This window comes from Bombina bombina, chromosome 1 (genome assembly GCF_027579735.1).
Source record: "Bombina bombina isolate aBomBom1 chromosome 1, aBomBom1.pri, whole genome shotgun sequence".
Lineage (NCBI taxonomy): Eukaryota > Metazoa > Chordata > Amphibia > Anura > Bombinatoridae > Bombina > Bombina bombina.
Window position 1 is genome coordinate 636,216,195 of NC_069499.1, and position 20,300 is coordinate 636,236,494.

A 20,300-nucleotide genomic window follows, 5' to 3' on the forward strand; every position below is an offset into this window, starting at 1 on the left:
TGAGTTACACTAACTCCTAACCTTACACTACAATTAAATAATTTACCTAAATTAAATACAATTACCTAAATTACAAAACCCCCCACTAAATTACACAAAATAAAAAGACATCAGATATTTAAACTAATAACACCTAATCTAATAGCCCTATCAAAATAAAAAAAGCCCCCCCCAAAATAAAAAAACACCTAGCCTAAACTAAACTAACAATAGTCCTTAAAAGGGCAGTTTGCGGGGCATTGCCCCAAAGAAATCAGCTCTTTTACCTGTAAAAAAATACAAACAACGCCCAACAGTAAAAACCCACCACCCACACAACCAACCCCCCCAAATAAAACCCTAACCTAAAAAAACCTAAGCACCCCATTGCCCTGAAAAGGGCATTTGATGGGCATTTTCCTTAAAAGGGCAAAAGCCCTAATCTAAAAATAAAATCCACACCCAAAAAAACCTAACACTAAACCCCCCGAAGATTCACTTACAATTTTGAAGAGCGGACATCCATCCTCAACGAAGCCGGGAGAAATCTTCATCCAAGTCTTCATTTTTTTCTGTAGTTCATTTTTTTTTTTAAATTTAACAACACATACACTGAGAGGGGGGAGAGAGCAAAAGAGAGAGGGGAGAGAGAGAGCAAAAGAGAAAGGGGAGAGAGCAAAAGAGAAAGGGGTGAGGAGAGAGCGCAAAAGAGAAAGGGGAGAGATGAGAGCAAAAGAGAAAGGAGAGAGAGAGAGCAAAAGAGAAAGGAGAGAGAGAGAGCAAAAGAGAAAGGGGAGAGAGAGCAAAATAGAAAGGGGGAGAGAGAGAGCAAAAGAGAAAGGGGAGAGAGAAAGCAAAAAAGAAAGGGGAGAGAGAAAGCAAAAGAGAAAGGGGGGAGAGAGAGAGCAAAAGAGAAAGGGAGGAGAGAGAGAGCAAAAGAGAAAGGGGGGAGAGAGAGAGCAAAAGAGAAAGGGGAGAGAGAGCAAAAGAGAAAGGAGAGAGAGAGAGCAAAAGAGAAAGGAGAGAGAGAGAGCAAAAGAGAAAGGAGAGAGAGAGAGCAAAAGAGAAAGGGGAGAGAGAGCAAAATAGAAAGGGGAGAGAGAGAGCAAAAGAGAAAGGGGAGAGAGAAAGCAAAAAAGAAAGGGGAGAGAGAAAGCAAAAGAGAAAGGGGGGAGAGAGAGAGCAAAAGAGAAAGGGAGGAGAGGGGAGAGCAAAAGAGAAAGGGGGGTGACAGAGAGCAAAAGAGAAAGGGGGAGAGAGAGCAAAAGAGAGGGGGAGAGAGAGCAAAAGAGAGGGGAGAGAGAGCAAAAGAGAGGGTAAAGAGAGCAACATAGTAGGGGGGAGAGAGCAAAAGAGTAGGGGGGGAGAGCAAAAGAGAGGGGGAGAGAGAGCAAAAGAGAGGGAGAGAGAGAACAAAAGAGAGGAAAGAGAGAACAAAAGATAGGGAAAGTATGAGAACAAAGAGAAGGAAAGAGAGAACAAAAGAGAAGGAAAGAGAGAGCAAAAGAAAGGGGGAGAGAGAGCAAAAGAGAGGGGAGAGGAAGCAAATGAGAGGGGAGAGAGAGAGAGCAAAAGAGAGGGGAGGAGAGAGAGAGAGCAAAAGAGAGGGGGGAAGAGAGCAAAAGAGAGGGGGGAGAGAGAGCAAATGAGAGGGGAAAGAGAGAGCAAATGAGAGGGGAGAGAGAGCAAAAGAGAGGGGAGAGAGAGAGCAAAAGAGAGGGGAGAGGGAGAGCAAAAGAGAGGGGGAGAGGGGAGAGCAAAAGAGGGGGGAGAGGGAGAGCAAAAGAGAGGGGGAGAGAGAGAGCAAAAGAGAGGGGGGGGAGAGAGCAAAAAAAAGGGGGACAGAGCAAAAGAGAAAGGGGAGAGAGAAAGCAAAAGAGAAAGGGGGAGGAGAGAGAGCAAAGAGAAAGGGAGGAGAGAGCAAAAGAGAAAGGGGGGAGAGAGTGAGCAAAAGAGAAAGGGGAGAGAGAGCAAATAAAGAAGGGGAGAGAGCAAAAGAGTAGGGGGAGAGAGCAAAAGAGAGGGAAAGAGAGAACAAAAGAGAAGGAAAGAGAGAACAAAAGAGAAGGAAAGAGAGAACAAAAGAGAAGGAAAGAGAGAACAAAAGAGAGGGGGGAAGAGAGAGCAAAATAAAGGGGGAAGAGAGAGCAAAGAAAGGGGGGAGAGGAGAGCAAAAGAGAGGGGAGAGGGAGCAAATGAGAGGGGAGAGAGAGAGCAAAAGAGAGGGGGGAGAGAGCAAAAGATATGGGGGAGAGAGAGCAAATGAGAGGGGAAAGAGAGAGCAAATGAGAGGGAAAGAAAGAGCAAATGAGAGGGGAGAGAGAGCAATGAGAGGGGAGAGAGAGCAAATGAGAGGGGGAGAGAGAACAAAAAAAGGGAGGAAGAGAGCAAAAGAGAGGGGCAGAGAGGGCAAAAGAGGAGGGGGAGAGAGCGCAAAATAGAAGGGGGGAGGGAGCGCAAAAGAGAGGGGGGAGATAGCACAAAAGGGGTGGTGAAAGAATCCACCTGGATGGATTCTTTCACCACCCCTGCTTTTTTCGGAATCCATCTGGATACAGCTTATGCTGTATCCCAGATGGCAGGTGTTTCCGTCACCACAATAGACTGCCCTTCCCGAAAATGGCAGGGTGGTTCGGTGGTTCCGTCACCACATAGACTGCCCTCTGGGCAGGCTTTCCCACTAGTCTGTTATATGCTTGTTTACTGACTAGGTCTGCATTATATCATGCCTGGGCCTCCATTACATATGCAGTGTCGCCCGCAAAATCCTCCGCCGCCAGATTTTTCGCGATTTTGGTATTACATATACGGCGTAGCATACAAGTTACACGCGTATATTTCACCCTTCGGATGTATTTTTTTTTACCCATAGGACTAACATAAGAACAGCCGTGCACTTTGGTATCCAATATACAGCGTAAAGGACTTACGCGCGCAGAATTCAGAGATATCTACTCCATTCTTATCTCACCACAAATTGCAGACGCAGTAACCCTTGCACTAACTAAAAAAAGCACGTAACCTCCCTGAAGGCCTAACAAACGCATGCGCAATCACATACATATCAGCCGCAAATCTCAAACAGTTAAACCTCTTCTAAGCATTATTATTCCTGCCCCTGCAAGTGTGTCAAACCAATCACAAACAGCACAACCTCTCACCTGCAGCCTTAAAACACCTGGCAATGCACCACCCTCATTAGCCACCATGTTTACATACTGCGGATTTCCACTGCATGTAAGTGAAACTACTACATCCCACCCCACGTCCCTTAACCACCCTAATTACTGAAAATGTCTCATTTGTTTAATTCATGTTTAGGGCACTATGATTTATTGACTATCATTAATAAGACTGAAAATGGATGTTTATACCTTATGTTCACACCTTCTGTAAATACATTATTATTTATATATATACCCATGTGTCAATTTATATTGGATGTGAGAAACCTTGATTTACTTTTCATAAGTGAATATTACTATATGTCCCTTCATACACAACTATGTGATGTGGTTTATAGAACATGAATATGTCATAAACATGATAATATTACCTTTTTTTTGTCATTTCCACACAGGTCTTATTATATGTTTTAACAATATTAGTGTACTAAACACACCTCACATTGATGTGGATGACAATTATATTGTAAATAACAGAGGACAAGATTTATGGTGAAACTATAAGAATATTTATTTCTTTTTTGGCTTCTTAGATGAGGAGCTGAGGTGACTGTAGTGGATTTCCTTGTTCTCCTGGTTTGAGAAGATTCTGATGTTTCTGGCAGGTGTGCTGGCCATAGATGATAGGCTTGAGGCAGTGTCCTGCTGGTGTGTAAAGTGCTCAACAACACACCCAAGAGTTGATTTTGTTCTCGCCATCTATTGTCCCATCTGCATCTGCATATGAGACAGATTTGCTTCATATGTGACTGGTGTTTGAACACTTCTACTTAATGATGCTGCCATGTCCCTCTGCAGCTCTTTGCTATGTTTGTGTAATCTCTCTTGCTCACTGAAGAACCTCTCTTGGCTCCCTGAAGAACCTCTCTTGGCTCCCTGTGGAACTCTCTTGGCCTCTTTGTCTGCTCTTGGTGCTTGTTCTGAGCCTCTCTGGAAGTGCAATGTATTCCTCACCAAGGGGAGAATGCAATGCATCCACAGGCTCTGAGCAGCAGGGCTTCTAGTTACTTGAGGTGCAGGTTCAGCTGCATCTGCTGGTTCTGGTGGGGCAGGTTCAGCTGCATCTGATGTTCTGGTGGGGCAGGTCAGCTGCATATGATGTTTCTGGTGGGGCAGGTTCAGTGCATCTGCTGGTGCTTGAGTACCTTTCTGCTATATTTTCATCTGCAGATGGTGGAGCTCGCACATAGTGATGAGGAAAATGGTGGAACTCGCCCAAGTGATGAGGATGGTGGAGCTCTCAGGTTTGATTGATAGTCCCACCTGATGACTAGTGTGTGACCACTCAGCCTGTCCAGTTGGCACTTCTTGTGACATAGTCTGTGGGTAAAAGCCATGACTGCCCTGAGATTGTGTTGGGGGTGGTAAATACATGGACCCTTTGTGGGTGTCTTGGCTCCCCCTCAAAGCCAAAAGAAGAATATTCCTTGGCCAGGAATCATTGCCAGTGGTCATAGGCAATGGTGGTGGCATCACTCCCGGGTCCTCAACTGAAGCCATCCAATCATGCCTGGGAGCATACTGTCCATGTGGTTGCCTGAAGACTGGTGGTGGTGGTGGCATGCTGTGACTGGTGGTGGTGGTGGTGGCGGCATGCCTGTGACTGGTGGTTGGTGGCGGCATGCCTGTTTGTTCCTCGTGACAGGAGGTTCTCTGGAGGAATCAAATGAGAGAGGGATTAGTACAGTCAGATATATGTCCATGTGGGCAATACAATGTACATTTATACTGCTCAGGGCCTATACTGATTCTCATGTCAAACTCTATAACATGAATGTGCACATTGTGATTTGTTCTATGAGGGATTTTAATATGCGAAGTATACAGGTATGTGTTTCATACAATGGTCTTATGGTCACCACAATTTACTTTAGCCTGATGTAGGCACAGAACCTGCTTTATTAAACTAAAAAGTATTGTGAGGCTATTGTGTCCATTTACTGAAAACTCTACATGTGGCTTGTGTTACTCTGAGAACATGTTAGTATTGCACTATTCCACCTCTATCATGAATTGCATTGTGTTAAGTAGCATTTATGTCAAATATAATTGCAGATGTTTTTGTTAGTAGGCCAAATACCATGCTCCTCATTGTGTACATGAAGGTGTGATAGTAAAGGATGTTATATCTCAAATGTGTGGGAATGTTACTACCAGCATGATGGCTGTGGTTGCAGCCCCCTGAGTCATGAGCCCCTGGAAGTCCACGGACTGCTGTGAATCTCAGGACATGCGTATCATCTCCTGCCAGGTGTTATACTCAATATCCAGGGATGGACCACCGCCTGTTCCCTCTGGTGATAGCTTCCTGCCCCATCTTTTCTTTGACCCACCTCTTGCAGTCATTCCCACCGCTTTTTCAGGCCCTCAACAGTCCCTCCTCTGCAGGGCACACTGTTGACGGCATCCTCTACCGCCAACCATGCCGTTTTTCTCCTTTTGGCACTGCCTTTGCCCTTCTTCTGCCCGAAGAGGGCACTGTAATTGTCCCATGATGGCCTGGACTAGGGCAACATTTTCTTCAAATGAGAAGTTGGACATCTCAGACCTCTCATCCTCCATGGACACCTGGCTTGCTCCCTGTGATGTCACCTCGGTGTCGGTTCCTCCCTATCATCTCCCCTCCCCCCCTTCTTTCCACATGTGCACCCCTCTGTCCCTCTCCTAGATGTGCCTGGTCTCTGGGGCTCTCTGGCATCTCCCCTCCCACCATCCCTTCTAGCTCTCCCTCTCCCCACTCCACTTACTCCCTGACGGGGACCCCCACTGCTCCTCCTGTCCTCTCCAATACTCCTCTCCCCTCCTCCCCTCCGCCCTACCTCTCCATGCCATCCTCACACTAAATCACACTACACTCACTCCCAGTTCAATCACACACAATCACACACAAACACTCAGCCTATCACACTGTGAAATTCAAATAAAATGTGTGAGGTGTTAGAAAAAAAAGTGTGGTGTATTTGTATATGTATGTATGCAAAATGTGTGCAATATGTAAAAATATGTGTAAGTGTACAAGCTTAATCAAACAACAATGCGACCTAACTAACTCCTCTGTTTGTGCCTCTCTCTCTATCTGACTAATCCTTCACTCCCACTGTAGTGTGCTGTAGCTCAAAGGACAATCCAAACACACTGAAGAAAATGGCGGCTGCGATGGGTTTATATATGAATTTTGAATAGCGTAATTACGTGTCGCATTTATATTTGAAATCGCGGTTCATTTTTACGAGTGTTAGTCTAATTTGCATAAAACTACTCTTTATCACTTTCGTGGACAAAATATGGCATAAGTTACTTGCGACGACTAAAATGTGTATTTGCGCACATTTCAGAAGATCGCTAGTTTGTCCCTACTTATGCCAGTTTAGCATATAACGGCGCAATATATGTAATACCCCGATGTGCGAGGTGAAATACGGGCGGCGCGGGTTCCCACGATTGCGCGAAACCTGACGCAGTATATTTGATCGCGCCCCAGGTGTTAAAATAGTCAGAAGGACACACTAACCCTTCTGTAACTACCGTGGTAACATTTTTATACATATTAAAATCTTACAGCAGGGGGGAACTTCCGGGCGGCGGCCATGACAGGTCGCAAGAGTGTTTGTCTCTTCAAACTACAGCACTAATCTATTTAAAATCTTCATCCTAAACACTATATCGTGCAATTTGCATGATCAAAGATTCACTCTGAAGCAAGTTCTTTCACTCAATACCATTTTTTTTTGGTCTCGCTAACAACCCCAGCCCGCCGGAGTAACACAAAGGTTACGGCCTTCCACCTAACACCCCCCGGTGGGACACCTCGGTGCTCCTATCGTTAAAAGGTTGTGATTCCCCGCAAGGCACTCCCTAGAATACCTGGAAAGGACTAATCTTGCACATAGCAAAAGGGGACTTTATTAAAATGAATACCGGATGGAGCCCATTGAAGCTACCCTTTTCACAAAGATTGTTAATCTGCTAAATACACATTTTTCAAGGCTTGAGAACGATCTTACATAGCTTGGGGAGAATGGCGACAACGAGACTAAGCTGAACTGCGTGGACTCAGACAACACCCCAGTACTTGAGCTGTTTCCTACTATGGAGGATAAGTAAGATCCCTGCTGTAACGAGTGTAGCGGCCTGTAAACGGATCAGCTTAGCTTAGTGAGAACACTTGCGCCAGCTACTTCTGAGAATCATGTGGACTCTGCTGGACCAAGCCTTAGCCGCGCTGACCCAGCCGCCTGCTGCTTTGCCCTTGTCTTTCCTGCAGAGCCCTAATCTGTCTGTCCAGAGCAAATCAGACGGACCTACCTGGCCCCCCGTGTTGGCTGCTGCGATACTGCAGGTTGCGGTGCTGGCCCCGAGGCATAAATGGTGGTCATTTAGCGTGGCTCTCAATACACCAATAACTTCACCACCTACTTATGGAACTGACCCCAGGTTGTGGCAACGCTTATACAGGCAAGCATGCTCGGATCCTTATTGCGGTTCTTTACATCATAAACCCTGCATAGATGTTCTGAGGACTGGGGTGGGTTAACTTTTCCCATATCTCTGGCTCAAAGTAGCGAATCCCCAAGGTCTTCTGCTAACTTGGACAATCAATGTTATACGGACCTTTATGCAAGTACTTGGGGTAATCTATACTCATTTTTTTCATAGTACACATTAGTTAGAGCCGGCAGTTATGGTAACCACAATTACAGGAGTGTCCCTTAGTTTTATATTTATTCTATTCACTTCAGTATTTGCTTTACATGCGGGATGAATGTTTACCTGCTATGTGTCTATGGGGCAATCATTAACGGTTTTACTCATTTAAAAGTCATAGCCACTTCTCAATGTTATTTTAATTTAATTCCTCCAGTTTTTTTTTTTTTTTTTTTTTAAGAGTTCCTGCTCCCTACTTTCACTTATAGAGCTCTGGGGCTTTGTTATCTGCGGCCGGGATGACAGACCTTTAACATTATTGCTCAATGGGAGAAGGTTTTCCCTTTTTTTATGATTAGAATGCATAGGTGTAATACCCAGCTTACTACTGTTCCTACTACAGCAGCTTCATTTCACCTTTAGTATCTGACCGGTAGGTCAAGTTGGGTATCTCTCCCCTTAGTGAAAAAGGTGTGTGTACAAGCGCTAAGGTAATCCCCAAGCTGTATCCCAAACAGAGATCCTAACAACCTCCAAAAATATGCACAAGTTGTAAGAAGTGAATACAGCGCCAACAAGAGGCCAAGGGATAAATATACTCACAGAGAGATAAAAGAAGATTATTTAATGAACCATGTTAAAAAGCATTGTTAATAAAAGATCTATATATAAAAAATGTAAAAAGCACATATAAATAAAATTACAAAATACAGGAATATCTTACAGAAGCGGCTCAAAGGGCCAAAAGCTGATAATTACAATAAAAACAGAGGTAATAACAGGTGATCAGTGTGAGTGGTACACCCAGAATAAGAGTTTTACTAATAAAACAGAATTAGCCTAAGTACAACTGTAGCAAGTGCATCAAGCAAAAACTAATAAACAATAATACAAACAATAGTGTTCAAAATTAGTGTTACAAAAATAGTGTTCCAAAAAATAGGAAAAATGCACTGCAGTGCAAAAAAAGGGGGGTAGCAAAATAATTGTATAGATTACGATCAAATAGTGAGTGAGTGCAAATGGATATAAAAATGCTAGCTACTTAATCCAGTGAGGTTAAGATATAATTAAATAAAATACACAATATGCAATAACATAAAAAATAAAATACCACAATATGCAATAACATAAAAAATAAAATATAAAATATAATCCAAAAAGTATTCAAAAAGTTGATCAACAAATGTTAGTGAAGAACAAAAATAAGTCAATCAAAACAAAAATGGAAAAAATGGGTGATGAAAAGCCAAGGTGAAAGTGAGGAAATTGATTCCTTCCAATGTTTGTTACTTTAACAGATCCAAATTCCTGAGTGTGGTTGCTGAAGTAGCTGATTGGATCCCTAGCACCTGTCAGCTGCTCCTATGGTATCCTAAAAAGTGTCCCTGTAAAAAAAGAATTCACAACATAGTGTATCCAATATGAGAATGAAGTAAAGATTAAAGTAATGCTTACCAATATGTCAACGCGTTTCTGCCCTCAAAAAAGGGCCTTTCTCAAGACTAGCTAGTCTTTTTTTACAGGGACACAGTTATAGTTGTACTTAGGCTAATTCTGTTTTATTAGTATACAATCCTATTTGGTGTACCACTCACACTGATCACTGTTATTACCTCTGTTTTTATTGTAATTATCAGCTTTGGCCCTTTGAGCCCGCTTCTGTAAGATATTCCTGTATTTGTAATTTTATTTATATGTGCTTTTTACATTTTATATATATAGTCTTTTATTACTGATGCTTTTTAACATGGTTCATTAAATAATCTTCTTTTATCTCTCTGTGAGTATATTTATCCCTTGGCCTCTTGTGGCGCTGTATTCACTTCTTACTATCTCTCCCCCTTAGCTTAGTATACTGTCAAGGAACCACAGGTTACTACAATACTAATATATAAGTCGAATACATGGATTTTTTACAGGTTCTAAGCTTATGTTTTCCTTAGGATATATGTATTTGCCACACAGTCCAGCTGCTTACTGTGGAGTTGGACTGTTATATTAAGCCTGATTTATAGCTATATTGCTACCAGCTGGATTCCCCCGGTAGTTCACCATTGTTTGATTGACAAACTATCTTGTCCCTTTTCATATTAACCTTATAAACTAACTAATAAAAATATACCTGAGGTCTAAATTATGAGATCCACAAGTGGTGTCCCTCTCTTTAATACAGCCTTCGGCCCATGTTATTACCCTATAAAATATGAGTCCCAAGAGTGGTCTCCTGTTCTCCATAGAAGGCTTAGATGACTATTGGCATGTGTTTATTTTCCTTTTTTAGCAGAGCTTTATATGATATAAATGACAGACATCATTTACTGTATACAAAACTTTTACTTTATGTTCCTTGATGTAGCAGATGTTGCTAATTGCATATGCCTTTTTAATATGTAATTCATAAGATGTGCCTTACTATGTGTCCTGGAGAAATGTGACTATGCAAGGATATAGGTTTATATATGTACCAAAATTTGTACTTTGTGTTTTCCTTTTCTTTTCCCTCTGCGGCGTTTGTTTCTTACCAGAACCTTATAGCATACAGATAATAGATGTTGTTTGTTACATGTAATCCACATCATGCTCTATTGATATAGCGGATATTGTTAATTGCATATGTTTTATTAATATGTACTTTATTTGATGTATCTTTCCATAAGTCTTTTTTTTTTTGGATTGTAACCATGCAATGCTATAAAATGTTATTATATTTTCTTTGTATGCCAAAATTCTGACCTCAATAAAAACCATTTAAAAAAAATAAAAAATAATCTTACAACAGCACTATTTGTTGCCATGTAGTTCTCCAGACACCTACTTAGGTATCTCTTCAACAAATAACATCATGAGAACAAAGCAAATTTGAAGTAAATTGGAAACTTTTTTTTTTTAAATGATATGCTCTATCTGAATCACAAAATAAACTTTTTGGGTTTCATATCCCTTTAAATGGATTGGAAAGATCATGAAGTTTTTAACTTTCCAATTTACTTTTGTTATGAATTTTGCTTATTTCTCTCTGTATCTTTTATTAAAAAGCATACATCTGGCAGCAGTGTATGCAACATTACTTATTACAGTGCTATACCTAATTGTGATTAAATACTGTAGTAAGAGAAATATTATTTTGAAATAGGGCAACTCATAACAGGTAATACTTGTAATCATCATGTAAATACTCTAGTTTTCACAAGAGGGGCAATAAAATACAGGTAGCCCTCAGTTTACGCCGGGGTTAGGTTCCAGAAGTAATGGTTGTAAATTGAAACCGTTGTAAATTGAACTCAGTTTATAATGTAAGTCAATGGGAAGTGAGGGGGTTAGGTTCCAGGCCCCTCTCAAAATTGTCATAAGTAACACCTAATACATTATTTTTAAAGCTTTGAAATGAACACTTTACATGCTAAACAGCATTTATAAACCTAATAAAAATAATCACACACCACAGAATATATAATTAAACTAAGTTAAATGAACAAAAACATTTGCTAAACAGCATTATAAAACCTAATAAAATAATCACACTAACACAGACTTCACTGCAATTTTTCTGCAAACAGTTCTTTCTAATGCTATTCCAATCTGGACTGATTTATAGACAGGAAGATCTTGTTCCTTTGAAATCTGCTTGATAGCTCAGGTCTGGTTGAACTGATTAATTTCCGCTTGCTTGGATTGCATATCTTTGCTGCAAACACAAGCGGACAGCCCCACCTACTGGCTATTTAATCAATGCACTGCTTCTCAATGCCTTTTCAATAGCAGTCACATGACTGGAAAAAAAGGTTGTTATTCTGTAACGGTTAGTAAATGAACCGTTGTAAACCGAGGGCCACCTGTATATCAAAACATTGTAAATAACTTTGTCCCCTTGCTTTTCTCAAAGTTACTAAGCATAAATTTTTCAATCAATGAGTACCAGTACTGTGAAATCAATAGAGGCATAAATTATCAGTTGCACTATGGGCATATTACACAAAAACTATATATATATATATCATATATATATCAATATATATATATATATATATATATATATAATTACTATATACACAAGGTTATTTATTCAATTAAAATAAATAATCATGTAACAGTTCATATAATGAGACATATATCTACGGAATAGAGTGTGGGGGTACACTCCATACTCAGTGATAACTTCGCCTTGCATACCACACTCAGCCGCTACGAAGAACATTGACTTGGTACCTTTATTTCAAGTAAAACGAGAGAGTAGGGCAGGAAAGGTAGGATCAAAGAATAAAGAGAGTAAACTTAGCTAAACCACTGTTAAGGAGGAAGGAAAATATATTGAGGAAAAGTGAAGCAAAAAAAACAAACAAAACATTTGATGGAGGAAGACGCTAATGAAAATAAGTAAAGGATGTCCCTGACTGCGAAAGAGCGCATTGTGCTTTATAAAGGGGCTGGGAAGAAAAGTTAGGTCAGAACTATCATCAAGACCTGACTAGGGAAGGAGGAGATCGAATACTACAGCTGAAGCGGATCATAAGGTGAATTGTGGTCGCGCATCTGAGAAGTGCAAGGAGATCCTCGGTACATGCGGCTGCATGGTGAAGTCATTTGTTAGCTATGGGGCACGTATGTGGTGAGGGAGTTTAATTTGTATACGTGGAGCTAGTGCATGCGGGGGAATGGCAATTATAACCAGAGCTGGGGATAAGTTTGAATAAAGGGTTAATTGTTGGTGTTTGGGCGGGGGTAATTATTTTGATCTGTATCATGAGGGCTGAGAAACGTGCGGGGAAGCGCTAGTTATGGTGTAAAGAGAGGGGGTGGGGAATGCATGAGGAAATTAGTTCTATTTCACAGAGAGCAATCTGCAGAGGGTATCACTTATTTGTAATATAAAGGAGAGAGATCTGAAGTGTGCTGATGGATATTTGAGTTTGTGCGGTCACCTTGCTTAGTGTCTGGATGGCAGAGTGTCAGGCATTATTAGGTTTTCTCTGGGTGATTGACAGCAGCTGGTGCATATGTGTAAATTGGTCATTGAATATATTATCTACAGTATTTTGATTTGAAAAGAAAAAACTGTTTGCTGTTGGGGTATATTGAAGAAGATATAGGCAAGTCTTGGCCGGGTACTTTTTGTTGTTGCTATGGCGAGATATTTGGGAATTATATACCATGACAGTGATTGATCCATAGGTACCTAATGTGGTACGTTTTCAGGATATCTCTACTACAACTTGATCTATCTGTTAACGATATGAAACAGACATTTCTCTAGGGTTTCAGATTAGAGCATACAATTTAAAAAAAAGTTTTTAAATTTACTTTGATTATCAAATTTGCTTAATTCCCATGATATTCAGGGTTGAAGAGATACCTAGGTAGTTATCTGGAGCACTACTGGTAGGATAATATTGCTGCCATCTAGTGCTCTTGTAAATGGATAACATCTTGCAATAACTACTGCCAAATACATAGTGCTACAGAAATGGGCGGCTCCCTAAGCAAACACCCATGCCTTTCCAACAAAAGATTCCAAGAGAATGACGGAAATTGATATAGCAGTAAATAAGGTTGAGCACCCCTGATTATAGCATGCTATGTTAAACACTTTTCAGTTTACTTCTATAATCAATTTTGCTTCATTCTCTTTGTATCCTTTAATTAAAGGAGCACAATGCTGTGAGCTAGCTGAACACACCAGGACGCCAATAGCAGGCATATATGTGCAGCCACCAATCAGCAGCTAGCTCTTAGCTCTTGAGCCTACCTAGGTATGCTTTTCAACAAAGGATATTAAAATGAAGCAAATTAGACAATCGAAGTAAATTGAATTTTTTTAATTTTTTTTTAAATGTTATGCTTATCTAAACCATGAATGAACATTTTGGGGTTTCATATCCCTTTAAATATTGGTGGTTGATTGGCGCACTTGTTAACATTTATAGCAAATTAAAGCAATATTAAATGCATATTGTAATGGATAAAGTTTTTATGCAAATATAAGTGAATAAAAAAAGGAAAAAGGGCACAATAATTTGGATGAAAATAATGTTTACTACCAAAATTTGGAGGCATTCTGAGAAATATAGTTTTTATGTTGTTACTGTTTCAATAACAACGATAAGATATACATTAAAGGGTGTAAGATGTCAGAAAAGCTGTAATTTCTATGATTGAATTTATTTAGTTTGGCCTTATAAAGTGAAAATAAAACTTTCATTATTCAGATAGAGCATGCAATTTTAAACAACTTTTCAATTTCCTTATCTAATTTGCTTTATTCTCTTGGTATAATTTGTTGAGAAGCATACCTAGGTAGGCTCATGAGAAGCAGTGCACTTTTGAGAGCTAGGCTGCTGAGTTGATTGACTGCAAATATATGGCCAAAAGTATGTGGACACCCCTACTTATTATTGAATTTCAGGTGTCCCATTGCTAACAGGTGCATAAAATCCAGCACATAGCTATGAAATCTCCTTAAACATTGGCACTACAATGACTGTAAACATAGCATAGGATGCCACCTTTGCCACAAGTCAGTTTGTAAAATTTCTGCCCTACTAGATCTGCCTCGTGAACTGTAAGTGCTGTTATTGTAAAGTGAAAGCGTCTAGGACCTATAAGTGGTAGACCACTCAAACTCGCAGAGCTGCCGAGTGCTGAAGCCTGTAAAAAATATCACTCACTACAGAGTACCAAACTGCCTCTGGATCAGCATTCGCACAACAACTGTGTCCCGGGAGCTTCATGATATGGGTTTCCGTGGCCGAGCAGCTGCACATAAGACTCATAGCAACAAGTGCAAAGCCAAGTGTCAGCTGAAGTGGTGTAAATCACGTCACAAACTGGACTCTGGAGCAATGGAAATGTTCTCTGGAGAATTAACCATGCTTCATTATGGGGCAGTCTTAAGAATCTAATATACACACACACACACACACACACACACACACACTTTTAAACATTTGACACAATCCTAAATTATTACTAATTGCACTGAGGTACACACAGGCAGCATAGGGTTAAGCATTAAGGCATCGTACTGAGGCACATAGAGGAATGCAGGAGATCGTATTACCAGTGCACTGCTTGTGGCTTGTAGCCCAAACAATTACAGTTCTCTCAGTGTGCAAACGGCTCGTACATGTTGCATATATTTACTCTTATCTGGCTCCCTGGCTGGCTGTGACTTTATTGGAAAAGCAGCTCGTTGTGCAGTACTCAGGAGGAGGTGACAACTGCTAGTACTGACACCACGATGCAGCCCGTCAGTTATACACAGTAGTCGGTAATCTTGCCGTGTCAGGTGACTTTTATGACACTTGCCTGTAGAGCCATATAGTTACTTGTAACGGATCCTCCTGTCAGTGTGTACAAGGCTCATACGTATATTTACCCTTATCTGGCTCCATGTCTAACATGTGACTTTATTTGTAAAAGCAACTCATTGTGCAGGACTCAAAGAGCTGCTTTTTCAAATAAAGTCACGGTTAGACAGGGAGCCAGATAAGGGTAAATATACGTATGAGCCTTGTACACACTGACAGGAAGCCAGATAAGGGTAAATATACGTATGAGCCTTGTAACACACTGACAGGAGGATCCGTTACAAGTAACTATATGGCTCTACAGGCAAGTGTCATAAAATCCGAAATGGGAAAGGCACATTTTTGGCCGAAAATGTTGCCGGACTAAATTTCGGTGCATCCCTAGTGCTTATTGTAAAGTTTAGTGGTTGAGAGATAATGATCTGGGGCTATTTTTCAGTGTTTGGGCTAGGCCCCTTAGTTCCAGTGAAATGTCATCTTAAAGGGACACTGAACCCAAATGTTTCCTTTCGTGTTTCAGATAGAGCATGCAATTTTAAGCAACCTTCTAATTTACTCCTATTATCAAATGTTCTTTGTTCTCTATGCTATCTTTATTTGAAAAAGAAGGCATCTAAGCTAAGGAGCCAGCCAAGTTTTAGTTCAGAACGCTGGACAGCACTTGTTTATTGGTGGGTGAATGTATCCACCAATCAGCAAGAACAACCCAGGTTGTTCACAAAAAATGGGCCGGCATCTAAACTTACATTCTTGCTATTCAAATTAAGATACCAAGAGAATGAAGAAAATGTGATCATAGTAGTAAATTAGAAAGTTGCTTAAAATTGCATGCTCTATCTGAATCACGGAAGAAAAAAAATTGGGTTCAATGTCCCTTTTAATGCTACAATATGCAAAGACATTTTAGACAATTGGGTACTTCCAAATCTGTGGCAACAATTTTGAGGAAGGCTTTTATGACAAAGTATGCTGCAAAGTGGGGAGGCTAGGCAGCTCCATATTAATGCCCATAGTGTTGGAATGGGATGTCCAACCAACAAGCTCAAATAGGTGTTGATGGTCAGGTGTCCACATACTTTAGGCCAAATAGTGTATATGCCTCTTGTCCTTAGCTCATCTTATGTGTTCAGCTAGCTCCCAGTAGTGCATTACAGCTCCTTTATCAAAGGATACCAAGTGAATTAAGAACATTTGATAAAATAATTACTTACATTTTTTATGTGTGCTCTATCTGAATCATAAAAGGAAATATTTTGAATTTCATGTCCATTTAATAGAATCATCTTGTATCTGTGTCTGCACATCTCTGTCAGTGCTCACACACACGTGGGTTACCTTAGTCTGTGACATACCTCATTCTGTATCTCACAAACACATAGGAGACCTACACCCTCTTTGTGTGGATGCATGAGAGAGACTCCCTTATGATCAGTGATTTAGATTATCAAACAATCTTTTATCCTATGAAGCTAAAACAAAGTTCTAAATAGCTAATACAAAAAGTATTGAATCAACTATAAAATCTAGGATTTGGAGCGTCTTCCATAGTAACTGTAGCTGAGGGGCTCTCACACACATGAGGAGGGCATGTTCTGTCTAACACATGCCTTATCAAATCATGTAACAAATGCTTTCAGACAAGTCTGACTAGTTTAATAAAGCCAGGGGCGTAAGTAGTAATTCAAGAGCTTTGGAAGAAAAATGTAAAAAAGGCTGGGCTGCTCCTCCTCTGTCAAATTTAGTGGCTTTGTAGAAACAGCATTTTTCTATTTTGAAAGTGTTCCAATATTAGATGATGTAGGATCAGCCAGTCTGTCCACTCTAATTCTATAAAAGTGGCTTTATTACTTGTCCTACCTATAACTTTGTCATTCTGCAATTTTCCATATTGTTTGTATTATTTATATTTCAATATTTGAACCATTGCCTGCTAAATACCCATTTTCTTGTGTTTAGAAGTAAGTATGGCGTGACTATATAGATATCTGTTAAGAAATGTTTATATAAAGCTGAGGAACCAGATTTTTTTTTTTTTTTGGAAGGAGCCACGGCAAGTATGATACATCAAAAAGGGTGAAGCCAGAATTGTGGTCAACAATTTCTTAAGCCATTTTATCTTTGTGTATGTTTTTATATTCATTTGTGTTATTCTTTGGTTAAAAATGGACATGAAACACTTTTTTTTTTTTTTTTTTTTCTTTTTCTTTCAGAGAGAGAGACCATACAAATTTAACAAAAGTTTTCAATTCACTATTATCAAGTTTACTTTGTTCTCAATGTATTTGTTGAAGAGAATATATAGATAGGTAGTGGGCACGTGCCTGGAGGGACTATATTGGAACAGTTCTGCAAGAATATTTTTGAGCACTCGGTGGGCAGCTAGCATTCTTACAAAACTGCTGCCGTATGGCGCTTTAGACATGTACATGCTCCTGAGCCTACGTACCTGCGTTTCAACAAAGGTTACAAAATGCACAAAGCTATTTGATAAGACGTAAATGGGATTTTTTTTAAATAATTGTATGCTCTAACTAAATTCTGAAAGAAAAATTTGGGTTTCACATCTCTTTAAAACCCTGTATATTAGTTTATTTTAGCACTTTATTGAAAGAAAGCAAATCTTAAAAAATAAATACATAAATAAAGTAATTAGAGTTATAGGAAACTAACCATCTGCCCCACACTCCAAAAATCATATTTATTAAAGTGTTTTTGTAAATATCCATAACTTATAGCAATATTTTTGGAACTATTTAAAACATACAAGTCTTGAGAAGCCTGCCACGTGCACTACCATTTTTTAGAATTAGAAAATTCTTAATTTTCAGAGTTTAAGGGACAGTGCACCCTACATTTTTCTCCCTTTAATTTGTTCTGAATGATCCATTTACCTGCTGGTGTGTATTACGGTAAAATTGTTTACAAATCACTTCTCTACCTCTATTTCATCATTTTAAATAGCTGATTTTGCCTGTGGCCCCTCTGAGAAAGCGTATAAGTGAATGCGAACCCGCGTCAGGGGCTTCGTGTTTATTTTAACTGCATTTCAGACTATTTACTAATTGATATTTTTATTTGTTGTTGTAACATTTGGGGCATATTGTGGGAAGGATGGGGAAGGGATATATAGCATATGTAGTGTAAAAAAAAAGTGGCTTTTCTACCCTAATGTAGGGCAATACAGGGCACAGTTCCTAATTAGAGGCTCTTATATTGACCTAATATCGTTGATTTTTCCCCTATTCCACATATGTGATAGACAACCTAAAATCAGCAACATTGAAGTACTTTATACAAGTCACAGTTACAGAGTTGTGTTTTAACTATTTTTCTGGCACGCTAGATACAACTTCTATTTCTGCTGCCTTTTTAACTATAACTAGTAAAAGTTCAATTTTAAGTGGAAAAATAATATAGTGCAGAATTATATAACATTATATTAGCGCAAACTTTATAAAACATAATATTCCCTTTTTGAATTTTTGAAAACAGCTGTTTTACACACCCGCTCTCTGTGCTCTGCTGAGCGGGTCTGTTTTATTCACACAGCGCATCGGACCAGCTGTATAGTCACAGCCCAACCCGACCGCGCCATAGCACTAAGTGCAGGTCGCTCCTGCTCTGTCTGACAGCAGGAGTGAGCTGCACTGTGTATAATGGCGCGGTCGGGCCGGCTGTGACTATACAGCTGGTCGATGCGCTGTGTGAATAAAACAGACTTGCTCAGCAGAGCACAGAGAGCTGGTGTGTAAAAACAGCTGTTGTTTTAAAAAATTCAAAAAGGGAATATTATGTTTTATAAAGTTTGCGCTAATATAATGTTATATAATTCTGCACTATGTGCAGAATTATATAACATTATTTTTAATGTTTACTGACACTTTAACTGTTGTAATATGCTCTAAGCACACTCCCAGCCAGCTTCCTCATTCTACAATATAGACAACAAGGTCAGCTGGGAGAAAAGAACATTTTTGCCTTTTCCAGCAAAATCTGGGATCACTTCTCATTGTTTTGTTTTATAACCACTATGGTGAACCTTGTAGTTTCAAGATCACTCCATGGAACATATTCCCTCATCACATAATATATATAGATATACTAAATTAAGACAGAGAGAAACATTCTGGATCTTTAAGTTCCAGTCTCTTTTTCCAACAGGTTTGAACAAAGTTATTGATTCTGCTGCATTCAATTGACACATCACACTCTCTGTCTTTTTGTCTTTTTCTGTACACTGGATGTGGGGTTTGTATACTTCATTGTATTAATTTTTATTTGATGGTCTGTTCTTTATGTACTGACCATCAGCATTTGAAGAAATCCACATCTATATAAGCCCATTGCTGTGGAATTTTTTGTTGTGATTTCGGATTACTTGTAACAATTACAATTATTATTATTTATTATTATTATTGTGAGTATTTTGGTAATTATGATCCCTTCTGATTTACAATCCAAATTACATTCTTATCTCTTTTTCCCATATTCGTCCCCCCTCTATACCACATATCCCTTGCTTACATTCAGAATTACCAGTGCCACATAATTATATCAATTGGGACCAATATATACTCATCTATCCACACTTACTACCATAATTGAGCTAATGTCACTTATACCAGGAGCTAGCGTTGATGTTACTCTCCCCTCAATTCCACTTCGATCTTCATCAAGATTCTTGTAGAACTAGGATTATGTCAAAACAACAATAACATCGTTAGCATATATTGTGATTTAGGAATACTTGAGGAATTTTTTAGATTCATAATAGTCTCAATATGTTACTCTCATATAAATTACGATATACCCTTAGTCTCCATAGGTTATCACTTCAGTTACAATGTGTGTATATATATATATATATATATTTATTTAGAGAAAATACAAGAAGTAACAACTTCATCTCTCCATTATTGTGACTTTTTGTAATTTTTTAATTTTTTATTTAATTTACCAAGTTAATTTTTGTTAATGGATGTCAGATGACACATATTAGGTCGTCACTACTATTGTGCATTTAGCATCTCTTATCACACTCAAACATTCCTATTTCCTGTCACAAAAGAGTCACTATATCCACATACTCTCACACTCCCGCATCAGTAGTCTATATAGCTATTAGATGCATCCTCCAATCGGCCCTTTTTAGATTAAAATCACCACTCGCATAACTCTTATTTTT

At 39.4% G+C, this 20,300-nt stretch overlaps 1 protein-coding gene across 4 annotated transcripts in view; it reads left to right on the top strand.

The window, feature by feature from the left end:
* Positions 1-12,005: 12,005 nt before the first annotated feature.
* Positions 12,006-20,300, top strand: part of GDPD2 (glycerophosphodiester phosphodiesterase domain containing 2) — a 223,337-nt gene continuing 215,042 nt past the window's right edge. Inside the window, exon 1 of one of the 4 annotated variants that reach the window (XM_053699059.1) lies at positions 12,006-12,417. The gene's annotated coding sequence lies outside the window, so the exon portion shown is untranslated. The remainder of the gene's footprint in view (positions 12,418-20,300) is intronic. The other 3 variants (XM_053699062.1, XM_053699061.1, XM_053699060.1) reach the window with 3 other exon arrangements.